Source organism: Mustela putorius, unplaced genomic scaffold (genome assembly GCF_011764305.1).
Source record: "Mustela putorius furo isolate JIRA1106 unplaced genomic scaffold, ASM1176430v1.1 tig00003871_pilon_pilon_pilon, whole genome shotgun sequence".
NCBI classification, from domain to species: Eukaryota; Metazoa; Chordata; class Mammalia; order Carnivora; family Mustelidae; genus Mustela; species Mustela putorius.
The window spans coordinates 4,823,559-4,836,976 of NW_025422023.1; positions in this window are offsets into that span (position 1 = coordinate 4,823,559).

A 13,418-nucleotide genomic window follows, 5' to 3' on the forward strand; every position below is an offset into this window, starting at 1 on the left:
CTCTATTTTTTTAACTGCATGAAGCATTTTATTTTATATACATAAAGTTTGCCTTGCAGAAAGAAAACAGATTGTATTTTTCATCCATTTCCTCTAACTACAAGCCAGGATTATCATTCTAAAGCAGAAGTCAAAAAGACACTCTGCACATAGTAAGTGGGGGTATTTTTTAGGTAGTTTATAAATAGCTTTAAATAAGTAATTATTTATATCAGCTACATCCAATGAAAACAAATGTCAGTAGTACTAATAAGTACAAAAATGACAGGCTTTGGGTCACAATTCCAATTTTTCTTGAAAAGCTTAGATAGATTTCTAGTAAAATATCTTTTAGGTCCAATAACTCTTACATGTTAATTACTTTGAAATTTTTAATATCTAGAATTTGCATCTTCATATATAATGTAGTTCTGATATTATTTGGGATCACTTTTGTTTCAAAGCTTATCATAGAGCTCAGTTCATATTTTTGGTGATGAGTTTTCAACAGTGATTGTCACTCTTCTCAGTCAAGATCCTACCAAGATACTTATTTCCTCCTTATTCTAAACACTGATGAAAGCAACAACAAAAATGCCCCCAAATAATACACACACACACACACACACACACACACACATACACACATATAATAACATATTTCGAAATCATAAATACTATGGATCATGGTGGGGCACAAGAAATATACACCAAAATATCAGTTGCTTCTTTTAGACTTTTCATGTAATTGAATTCCAAAATTCTCTACTTTGGGGTGATTGAGGTGCAAACAAATATAAAGCATAAGTTCATTTGAGTTCATAGAATTGGTGATTTTTGAGGCAAAATGAAGACAACTGCAAATGAGATGAGGACTAATATAGTTTAAAAAAAAAAAAAGGAAGAAAAGAAAAGGATTCAAAGTAGATCTCAGAACATAGGTATAGAAGACAGGCTGTAAAATCACTCCAATTGTTCTAACCCCAAATTCAATCCTTGTGTAATCATCTGCTCTTGTTTTTGTGGGTTGGAGAGTTGCTTCTAACCAAAAGAGTACATTGTTGGTATTGGGATGATAATATTGCATAACAGTATAACTTCCGTCATGCTAGAAGACTCTCTTCCTTGTTGGCTTTAATGAAGCAAGTTGCCATGTAGGGGAGGTCTACACGGCAAGTAGCTGAAGGTGGCCTCCAGCCAAAAGCCAGATAGGAGGTGCTGAGTCCAATAGCCCAAAGGAACTGACCCATGCCACCAATCACTTACATGAATTTGGAAAAAACAAAAACAAAAACAAAAACAAAAAAACCTTCTCGGTTGTACTTTCTCTCAGACTCTAATTCTGGTGAATAACCTAATGGCAGTCTTGTGAAGAGTCATGATATAAATGGATCTTCTTGAATTGTTGACACACAGAAGTTGTGAGAAAATAAATGGGTAGTTTTCAAGCCAGTACATTTGTGGTGATTTGTTATGTAGTAATAGATAAATAATACAATCAGTATAACTACTTAAAGTCTTTGGACCTCAGATAACAGGCTATGAATTTACAGAAAAGACTACATATTAATCTAGATGACTAAAGCCTTTATAAAAGAGGAAAAGTACGTTCTAGGACTTACAGAGTTATTCCGTAGAGGAAAAAATAGCATTAGCAAAAAATAACAGTGAAAATGTGGAAAGAAAGTGTGAACCAAGTTGATGTAAGAAATTGAGTCACTGTAAAGCTATATACATTAGATATGTGTTATATATATACATATATAGTAAAAAATCATGCATCAGTATATTCCAAAATCATAAATACTACAACATATGTATCCTAGTGATAACTATTCCCTATTCTTTCCTTCCACTCAAAGCATTATTTAGATATTAAATATTTATTCAAAACCCAGCATACTATCTACCACTGCAGAATCACCACAAAATCAACCACAAAGAGTGGAGAAGGGTTGATTTGAGAATAAAAAGAAAATCATGTGTGGTTGCATAAAAAGATGGAAGTAAGATATTGATGAGAATACTTCAGTGTTCTGGCTGATTCACAGATCATTTGTATCAGAGGAAGAGAAGAAGCTACTCTTCCATGTGACATTGTTATGGTGGACTCTCATTAGAAAACACATACTCGTCAATAGTTTGGATTAAATCTTATGAAAAGGCCATTTTCATATTTAAAATACTCAAGTAGCAATAGATGAGTATGTTTCCATTTCATATTTCAGTTGCTCCTGAGCATGTCTTCAATAGAAACTGCAACTTACTTTAATCATAGAGAAATAAAGAATAATTCAGGGGGAAAAAAATCTCCCTATATTCCAAACTTAACTTCAAGAAACAATTGAAAAAATGGAAAGCCAGGTCCTTCTATGTTTGCATGATCACAAACTATTACTACATTCTATGTTTTTCCTTTTCAGAGGATACATGAATCTAAAACTGCTGTTACTGTATACTTTCAAGATGACCTGTTTTTAATGATACTTGGCTCATCAGAAAAAACATAGTACAAATAGATAAAATAATGTGTATATACTCCCATAAAAATTTACTAGCAGAAGACATTTAAAATAATTTTACTTCTTCATTGTTAGCTCAATTTAATTTCATGATTTCACAAATGAAAGGAAGAGAGCCTAATTCTACCTAAAGAAGTAGAAAAACATATTTGTACCCATTGTTTTAATTTTCTATTATTAGATAACGCAAGTCAGTTGACTGCTAAGTAATGCTTTAGGAGGCACATTTGAGACCATTTCTTTTATTCTTCCTTTCACAGTAGTAACTCTGTGCTTGACTTAATTTAGTTTGCTTATAATTAAAAAACAAATCTCCTGTACTTAATTACTTCTGTTCTCAGATTCCTCCTCTTAAGTAATTGTGTAATCAGTGATCAAGTGTATCAGGCTTTTAGAACAGTTTGATGTTTATAGAGTATTTGTACCACCTCATTGGGTGAGCTGGTCTGAATGAAGATAATAGGGTTGGTATTAGTTGACTGCAGCTCTGGATCAATGCTTTCAATTTATTTTAAGGGCTATAACTCTTGCTATTACACATAGTTGCCCCCACCTATTGGAGAAAAGTACATACTGCATTTCAAAGCATAGAATGTGATCCCTTTTTATCTGAACAATGCTTTCAAGAAACAATTTTGAGATCCAGGTATTTGGAAAGCCTTACATTTTTCAACTGTTGCAGTGGAAAAGTATGATTGGAAGCCAGGAAAGACTTACCTTGTCCTTCAGTTTGAAGATACTGCAAACCAAGATAATTTTTTAAAAATATAAGATAGGGTTATCTCTTGACAGGTGAAAACATCATTTATCTAAGCTTTCCTACACCTATGTTACAGATTGATAAATTTTTTGCTGCTATACTTCAAACCACATATTTTTGAGTGTGACATCTCCAATTTTTATCATGTTTTAAATTTTATTTTATTTCATCATGATAAGTGTACTCTTTGATCCTCATCCCCTATTTCCCCATCCCCCACCTACCTCCTCTCTGGTAACCATCACTTTTTTCTCTGTAGTTAAGTCTATTTCTTGGTTTCTCTCTCTCCTTCTCTCTCTCTCTTTTTCTTTGCTCTTTTGATTCTTGAATTTTTTAAATAGCTGATGATTTTTTCAAAATTAAAAAGGAAAGGTAAGGAAAAGAAGACAGGAGGAGCACAGAAATAAAACATCTGCATGCCAAATTCAGCTCACCAAGGTGAAGTTGAGACAGGTCATCTAAACTAAAGATAATAAATGCCAGTTATGTTAACACGGATGTTACTTAAGTAAAACTCTTTAGAGTTCTTTGCTTTGTTTTTAGAAAGTAAACAACATATTTACCTTTAATGTGGAAATTCTGGGACATTCATATTAGAATCTTCAACTACTTTCTTGGCTCAAGATCTGTCATCTCTAGTTTTCCTTGGGAGCTCAGGTTAGTGACATCAATGCCAGAAATAAATATAAAGGAGCAAGCAAAACAAAATCTTTCTCCAGTATCACAAGGGTTTGTTTCCCAGTCACATAAAAAGCAGAGAATCATTCCTCTTTATAAGTTCCAAATAAAACCTCTCCAGGCTACAGGATGCCAATTTACTAAGTCTTTCCATATACTTATTTTGATATGTCATCCTCAAAGCATTTGCGTTTTTAAATAATTTTTAATTCTTAAAGAAATCTTTATCTGAATTTTTCAGTTCCTTCTAGTAGTCAAATTAAGCACACACACACACACACAAGAAAACCAGCAAGGCATTTAGTTCCATTTTCTAATATTGCACCACATTCTATTAAGTGGCACTAATTGCATTGGGAATGAAAATTAATTGAGAAGCTCTCACTATCTTTGCATAGCTACTTGAACTTACACATTATCTTCAGAGTTCATTCTAAGCAGTTTTTTCACACTGTCTTCACAATCCATGACCTAATATGAACAAATGTATGTGTAATTTGCCAGTGCCTCACCACTGAAATGCTGTGATTCAATGTAGCCAAAGTACATAAAAATGACAATATAGTTATTTCCCAATTATCCCACAGCAGCAGAGTAACCAATGTTTCAATATAAAGTGTAATTGATTCCTAATTGCCGTACTTTCACAGAAAGGCCACAGTCCATAACTTCATTAAATAGTGAAAACACAAATAACTATTCATAAGGAAAGAATTAGCATATGCTATATGCTTATTTACTTTCTAATCTGTAAATGTTTTAGATTCTGGTCTGTGTAAAGGCTGCACAGTCTGCAATATGTCATTCAGATATTCCTCAGGGAACAGGAAATTTTCCCAGTGATGTTCATTTAGGAGGGAGAAATAAAATATTGGCTATTTGATATTTGATGTGCTCTAAAGGGGGCTTCACCCAATTCCTGGACCATTTCCAAAACAGAAATATAGAACAAATATCCGAGTCTGTGAATTGAGGGCACCTTCACTGTTATATATGCACAAGCTTGTTAGGGCTCCTGTAAAAGATAGAAAAGAAGAAATGATAAATTGGTAGAGCATAGGGGAATAAGAGCTATCTACTGCCTAATGTGAAAAATTAAGAGTGTAGGTTCTAATTGTGAGTGTTACTCAGATATTATTCTAGAAGGATCCTTGAGATAAAGGTAAGGCAACCTATATCTGTACATTATGAAAAAAAATGAGCAAACAAAATAGAAGGGATACAAAAGATATAATTAGTCCCACTACAAAATATTTATATGAAATTTCCAGATGTTGACTTTTAATAGTGCTAGAGTTGATTTTCCTACCTTCACAGTGCCCTATTGTAGAACTTTGTAAAGATGCTATGTTTGGTTACCTATAACTTAGTAAAATGCTTCAAATGATCTGCAACTGTTAAACTACAATGTAATTTAAAATATTTATATTAGGAACTATTTAAATGATAGTGATAAAATATACTTGCTGAATAGAAATAACCAGCATTTTAATGTATAGCTGCTCCCTGAAGTAAACTCACATATGAAAATATGTCATTGACTAAAAATATTATATCTATATACTTGTCATTTTTTGAGGTTCTTGAAAGTCCATATTAGCTCCCATAAAATTGTACAAGGAGGGGCACCTGGGTGGCTCAGTGGGTTAAGCCTCTGCCTTCGGCTCAGGTCATGGTCTCAAGGTCCTGGGATCAAGCCCCACATCACGTTCTATGCTCAGCAGGGAGCCTGCTTTCCCCTCTCTTTCTGCTTGTCTCTCTGCCTACTTGTGATCTCTCTCTCTCTCTCTCTCTGTCAAATAAGTAAATAAAATATTTTTTAAAATTGTACAAGGAAGGGACGCCTGGGTGGCTCAGTTGGTTAAGCAGATGCCTTCGGCTCAGGTCATGATCCCAGCGTCCTAGGATCGAGTCCCACATCGGGCTTCTTGCTCCGCAGGGAGCCTGCTTCTCCCTCTGACTCTGCCTTCCACTCTGTCTGCCTGTGCTCGCTCTCACTCTCTCCCTCTCTCTTACAAATAAATAAATAAAATCTTTAAAAAAATTGTACAAGGAAAGAAAAATCTACTGTATAAAAGCTCAGTAGTACATGTGTCAGCTATACTGAATTAAATATATGCCAGACAAGAAACAGACTCATCTGCTTGTCCCATGTTCTTTCTATGGTATGGTAATTTAGGAAATAAGCATTAAGAAGGCATGAGTGGATACTTTTGGTGTCCTGAGCAAATTCCCTTAGTGCACACTTTGCAGGTTAGTGTCTTCAAACCCCCAGCTACTGGATGTGTTAGCAACTAAAACCTCAGAGCAACTTATTTCTTTGAAGAATTCTCCTTGGTCCCTTCATATAGGAGTTTATGAATCTTCCTGCCTAGTAGACCTTGGCCAAAGACTGAACGTCAGACCCATTGTCACGGGTGTGAATAACATTATAGTCTAATTTGTGCTTCAGAATAAAGCTAGTTTCCAGCTAAGTTTTCATTCTTCCTTAACAACTTCTCTGGCTTGTTGCAGTTCCTTCACTCCCCTTATCCTAACAATACTTCCCCAATAAACAACAGTATAAGAATCCCCACTTCAGTCACTTCTAGGAAATTCCACCCAGGAACCGGTTTGGTCCTAGAGTAAGGAGTGGTCCTAGAACAGGTGTTCTGAGAATGACATCTAGAGTTGGTTTATTTACTGACCGTATGAACTTGCATGTCCCATCACAGTGGCAAATGATGGATGGATAGGTCCTATTTCACCATATCTACAGTGGACTGGGATGACAAATAGGTGGGGGCAAATATACTTGGTGAGGCAATGTCTCCAGCATTTAATAGTGTGATGAAAAAAGAAAATAAAAAAACATCAGAATTGCATACTTGTTGTTAAGCACCACTGATAACACTGAAGAGAAAAAATGACAGGCTCACATCTATTAATCAATACCTTAAAGTAAAGGTAGAGTTACACAGATTTCTTGCCAGCATTTCAAAAGACTCTTACCTCCTGAAGTCCCAGGGCAGGACCACTAAATTTAAGCCTGGGACTTAAATGGAAAAGCGGAAGAACTTCAGAAAATCCTGAATTCTTAGCCTCAGAAAGTCTTCTATGCACAGCTGCAGACTGGCATGGAAGTAATAAAACCCAGAGATTTTGAAAGAAGAATCTCTGTTGGTGCATTTGAAAATTTTAAATTTTGAGGTTCTTCTGAACTCTTAGAACCAACTCCATCTTCTTGGCAGATCTATCCCCTTTCCTAACTGTTTGCTTCAAACAATGTAAGAATTTCAAATAAAAAAAGAATGTACTAGACAATCTTTTCCCTCTTTAAGATAGACCCCCAATGGCCTCCTGCCCAACAGACTATTTTTCCAGTGTTACTGAGATATAATTGAAATTGTGTAAGTATAAGATGTACAATACAATGATTTGATGCACATATAAATTTCAAAATAAGGTTAGTCAGCACATCCCTCACTTCACATAATTATCATTTTTGTGTGTTGTGAGGATGTTTAGAATCTATTCTCTTAGCAACTTATAAATATACAGTGCAGTATTATTAACTAGAGTCACCATACTGTGTATTAGATCCTCAGAACTTACTCATCTTGTGCCTGGACATTTGTACCCTTTAACTAACAACTCCTATTTCCTTATTTCCCAGTCCCCGGCAACCACTATTCTATTCTCTGTTTCTGTGAGTTCTGTATTTTTAAATTGTATGTATATACAAGGAAGATACTTACAACAGACTTAATTTGGGTAAAATCTCGGTATAATTCAAGCAGAAAATAGTGGACCTAATCAGGATGAAGAGGTTTTAAATGTCAAAGGAGCTGCAGGCTCTGGTTTATATGTGCCGGCAGAAAATGGGAAGTAGGCCTGGAAGGAATCTGGAGGGTACCAGCAGGTGGAAAAATATAAAACCGGGTAAGAAAGTTTGTCCATATTGGAGAACTCTCTGGTGACAAAGAATTTAATACTCTCCCAAGGGATTACTGAATGCTTGGATAATATGTTAGTCTTCATTAACTAGAGATGCCAGAGCTGCCTTGGTATTATATTGATAAATGAATAAAAAAAATCAGAAAAGTGCCATGCTATAGCAGGTTTACTATCTATGGCCAAAGCAATCTATTTATCAGGGAACTGCAAACCACAATGAGATACATCTTACAGCTCTTAGAATAACTGTTGTTAAAGACAACAAGAGATAACAAATTCTGGTTGAGGTTGTGAGGAAAAGGGGACACTTATGCACTATTGGCGGGAATATAAAGTGGTACAGACACTATATATATATAGACACACACACATACATATATATACATATACATATATATGTATGTGTGTGTGTCTATATATATATATGTATATATATATATAGTGTCTGTACCACTTTATATTCCCACACTTACGCACTATTGGTGGGAATATAAAGTGGTGCAGACACTATATATATATGTATATACATATATATATATATAGTTGTTTACAGTTTAAAGGTTCCACACAAAATTAAAAATAGAACTACCATATGACACAACAATTACACCTCTATGTATTTAGCTGAAGGAAATTAAAACAGGATATTGAAGAGATATCTGCACTCCCATGCTAATGATATATATATATAACATATAATGTAATGTTATTATATTTATTATATACTGTATGCATTTTATAATGTATATATATATAATATTCAGTCATAAAAAAGAAGGAAATTCTTCCACTAGCAACAACATGGATGGATCCTGAAGTCATCATTCGTAAGTGCATTAAGGCAGACAGAGAAAGACAAATACTCTATGATATCAGTTATATGTGGAATCTAAAAAACATCAAACTCATAGAAACAGAGAGTAGAATGGTAGTTGCCAGGATCTGAGGGGTGGGGGAAATGGGAAGACGTTGGTCAAAAAGTACAACTTTCAGTTGTAAGATGAGTAAGTTCCAGGGATCTAATGTAAACATGGTGACAATAGTTAACAATGTTATAATATATACTTGAAACTTGCTACAAGAGTAGAGCTTTAATATTCTCACCATAACCACAACACAATGGTGATTAAACTTAAATGATATTGCATGTCAATTATATTTCAATATAGCTGGTAAAAAGCAAATATTATATATGTATCAAAAGCTAATATATTCCTTGAGAGGGCCCAGAGAACAGTCTATTTACTAAAGTAATTAGAAATATGTTCGTGAGGGGCACCTGAGTGGCTCAATGGATTAAAGCCTCTGCCTTTGGCTCAGGTCGTGATCCGGGGTCCTGGGATCGAGCCCCACATTGGGCTTTCTGCACTGTGGGGAGTCTGCTTCCCTCTCTCTCTCTGCCTGCCTCTCTGCCTACTTGTGATCTCTGTTTGTCAAATAAGTAAATAAAATCTTTAAAAAAAAAAAAGAAATATGTTGGTGAAGGCAACAGCATTATTTAAAACGGAGGACTGGTTTCTTTAAAGGTAAGGGTTGGAAGCAGAACATGCAGATATAGAACTGAAATCCCTAGTATCTATATACATATACACATACATAAACACATTATTGAGAACCCCAGTATCTATCTGTATACATACTGTATATGTGTGTTTGTGTGTGTGTATAATATATATATATATATATATAATAATATATAATAATATATACAATAATGTGGGTATATATATGTATATATATATATATATATATATATATATAATTTGACCACTCCTTCCTAAAAGGACTTAGGTACCACACAATGGAAGGGGGACTACCCAGTTATTTTAAAGTGTTTTGAATTGTATCTGAATTGACTCTGATATACAGAGATGCAAAGCACCATTCTGCTCCTCATTATACTATGGGTATCAAAGCATTCAATAATAATGGATTTATAACCAACATCTACTTTATAATGTGTCCAGTAGATCCACAAGCCTATCTAATAGAACTCTCCCTGGTTCCTGAACATACCATTGAATCTGGCATACTAAGCTTTAACAAAAACTCTCAGATTGTTGTATTCTATTACAATACAGTCCAAAGAGACCTGAACCATCTAGAAACTGCAAAGCATCACCTTGGTCCACTATATTAATGATATCATATTAATTAAATCTATGAGCAACAATCATGAGAATTTGTGATACTTTATAAAACATGTGCCCTCAAGAGGTGAGAAATTAAGCACTGTGAAGATTCAGGGGCTTATCACATTGAGGACATTTTTAGGAGCACACTGGTACAGGAATTTGGGAACCTACAACATAAAGGACTAGTCATTTTATCTTATAGCTTTCACCACTAAGAGTGAAGCATGTTTGGTAGGCTTCTTTGGCATATTCTACATGTGGGACTGTTGCTAACATCAGATTTACATAGAAGGTTGCTAGCTTCGAGTGGGGTTTGGAACAAGAGAAGATTTGGCAGCAGGTCTAGGTGGGTGGACAAGCAGCCCTATTTCTTGGGCCAAAGGACCTGGCAGATCCCATTATACTGGAGTTATCGAAGGTAGCAAAAGGGACTGCCCTCTTCTTTAAAAGCTCCAGAAATAGGGTTGTCACATAGATCCTTGGCGTTCTGGAGCAAGGCCATGCCATCTCTGCTAGGGAACTATGGGGTCTACTCTATGTAACAGGGTCCTCCTGGCATGCTAGGGAGCAAACTGAGCATCTAGTTCTGGGATATTGAGGGATCATGCCTTTAGAACTGCCCATGATAAATCAGGTACTCTCACACTCATCAATTATGGTGTAATTATTCACCATAGAAACAAGTAGTATACACCAAGTACTGTGGGTAGGTCACAGAGATAAAACTGTGACCCCATTTCACTGTACTTCTGTTACTATATGTAAAGTACTGGAAATGTCAAGGGTCACTGGATAGTTTTAGTCCTTTTAAGTTGACTCTATTTATCACCACTTTAAAAAAATCTATTATTTTACATTTTACACATTCATATAGGAATATCTCTTCATATATGTATGTGTGTACATGTATATACACACATGTGCACATATTCATACACACACACATATACACACTAAATAAATAATAAATTTAAGGTCCAAAATATATATTGTTCTCTTACTTTGATTGAGTAGATGATTCTATGCATCAGTTAAATTCCTTTCCAAACTTTAAATAATATAATGCAATACTGTAGTGTTCAGTATTATTATATTTCATCTGATTGCCCTTTCCTTAGGAATAGCCTATTTTTTTCTTTTATATATTTATTTTACTAGAAAGACTATCTTCTCAGCAGGATGTTTATCCTTTAAATCTAAAGAATAATATATAATATTTAATAAATATAAATATATATTTTTTCAATTTATTTTCCTCTAGTTTTCCTTTGGTTATATCTTGTCTCCACCATCTTTCTTTGTGGTTCTTAAACTTCAGCTACATAGATCTATCTTCCTGTGTTTTAACTTTTTACATCATATTTACTAGTGTTTATCTTTTTCTCTGCCTTCTGAAAGGTTTCTTCATGTTTAGTATCAAATCACATGCTTAATCTTCTATCCCATAAAGTCTATTATTTTGTCTATTTAATATTTTATTTTTTTAAAGATTATATTTATTTATTTGATAGAGCTAGCAAGAAAGCATAACCCAAGGTGTGGGGGTGGGGAACAGAGTGAGAGGGGGAAGTAGGCTTCCCCTCTGAACAGGGAGCCAGATTTTGGGGCTCCATCCCAGGACCTGAGATCATGACCTGAGCATAAGACAGATGCTTGACTAACTGAGCCACCCATGTGTCCATTTAATATTTTAAATATTTTAATCATTTTTAAAAATTTCTAGGATCTCTTTATTCTCAGATTGCTTTTTCACAACATTATTTGATACAACGTCTTTCTGCATTTTTCAAGGGAAACTAATTTGAATTTTTAATGTCCTCCTTCAGTGCCTGAATTATAATGTTTCTTTCAAGGTCGTTTGGTCTGTGTACTCATTTTGGTCCATCTATTTCATGCTCATAGTTGCTTTCAAATTTCTAATGATCCTTAGTTCATATTTAGGAATGAAAGACTAGGTTAATTAAGTATGTGGCGTAAATTGCCTCTAGGTCATAAAAGTATATTTCACAAAATGATCCCTCCCTTGAAGGAAACATTGGCAACTCACTCTAAGTAATTTGAAGGTATTGTTAACAGGTAGGTATCCCTAATTAGTGCCCAGTAAGTGGACAGGCAGGCATACTAGGGACCCTCTCAATTGCTTTAGAAGGACATTATTCTGGAATTAAATTAATGTAGTAAAATTTATTTGGGCTGAGCTCTCTTTCTTTCTTTCTTAACCTTCATATTTTATTATTTTATTTTATCTTATCTTATCTTATCTTATCTTATTTTATTCTTAAAGATTTTTATTTATTTCTTAGACAGAGTGAGAGCACAGGCAGGGGACCAGGAAAGGGAGAAGCATGCTCCCCGCTGAGCATGAAGCCTGGTACGGGGCTGGGTCCAGGACCTGGGATCACACCCTGAGCCTGAAGCAGACACTTAGCCAACTAAGCTACCCATGTCCCCCTAACCCTAACATTTTAATATGAAAGTATATACTTCAATCTTAAACATTCCTTCAGTTTAGTTGCTTAAATCTTTAAATCCACAGTAAGAATCTTGGGCAGGTTACTCCCAGCAATTCTATACGTGGAGAAAGTGAAACGTGTGATTGGCTCAGGTATGTAAAATGTTTTTTAAATACCTATATGGCTATCTTCAAGCCATTTTCCATTCTTCAAACTTTTATAGTTTGAATCTGAAGCTAGTCTCAACTTTCTTCCCTTATTTTTTTAATTTTTTTTATTTTATTATGTTATATTAGTCACCATACAGTACATCATTAGTTTCTGATATAATGTTCCATGATTCATTGTTTGTGTATAACATCTAGTGCTCCATGCAATATGTGCCTCCTTAATACCCATCACCAACCTATCCTTCCACCACCGCCCTCCCCTCTAAAACCCTCAGTTTGTTTCTTGGAGTCCACAGTCTCTCATGGTTCCTTTCCCCCACTCATCCCCCACCTCTTCATTTCCTCCTTTCTTCTCCTAATGTCCTCCATGCTATTCGTTATGTTCTACAAATAAGTGAAACCATATGAAAATTGACTTTCTCTGCTTGACTTATTTCACTTAGCATAATCACCACCAGTTCTAGCTTCAAAGATAACAGATGTAGTAATAAAAAGAAGAGGTACATGCACCCCAATGTTCATAGCAGCAAAGTCCACAGTAGCCAAACTGTGGAAGGAGCCAAGGTGCCCTTTAACAGACGAATGAATAAAGGCAATGTGGTTCATATATGCAATGGAATACTACTCAGCCATCAAAAAGAGTGCATGCACACCATTTGCATCAACTTTCTTTAGAAGGAACTTGGATAGATCTAGTAGTCAGGTTCTGGTTTTCTCTGAGCTTTTGCCATCTCAAGAAATCATATCTTCTTTGACTTAAATCTTCCAGAATTTTTTCAACATTT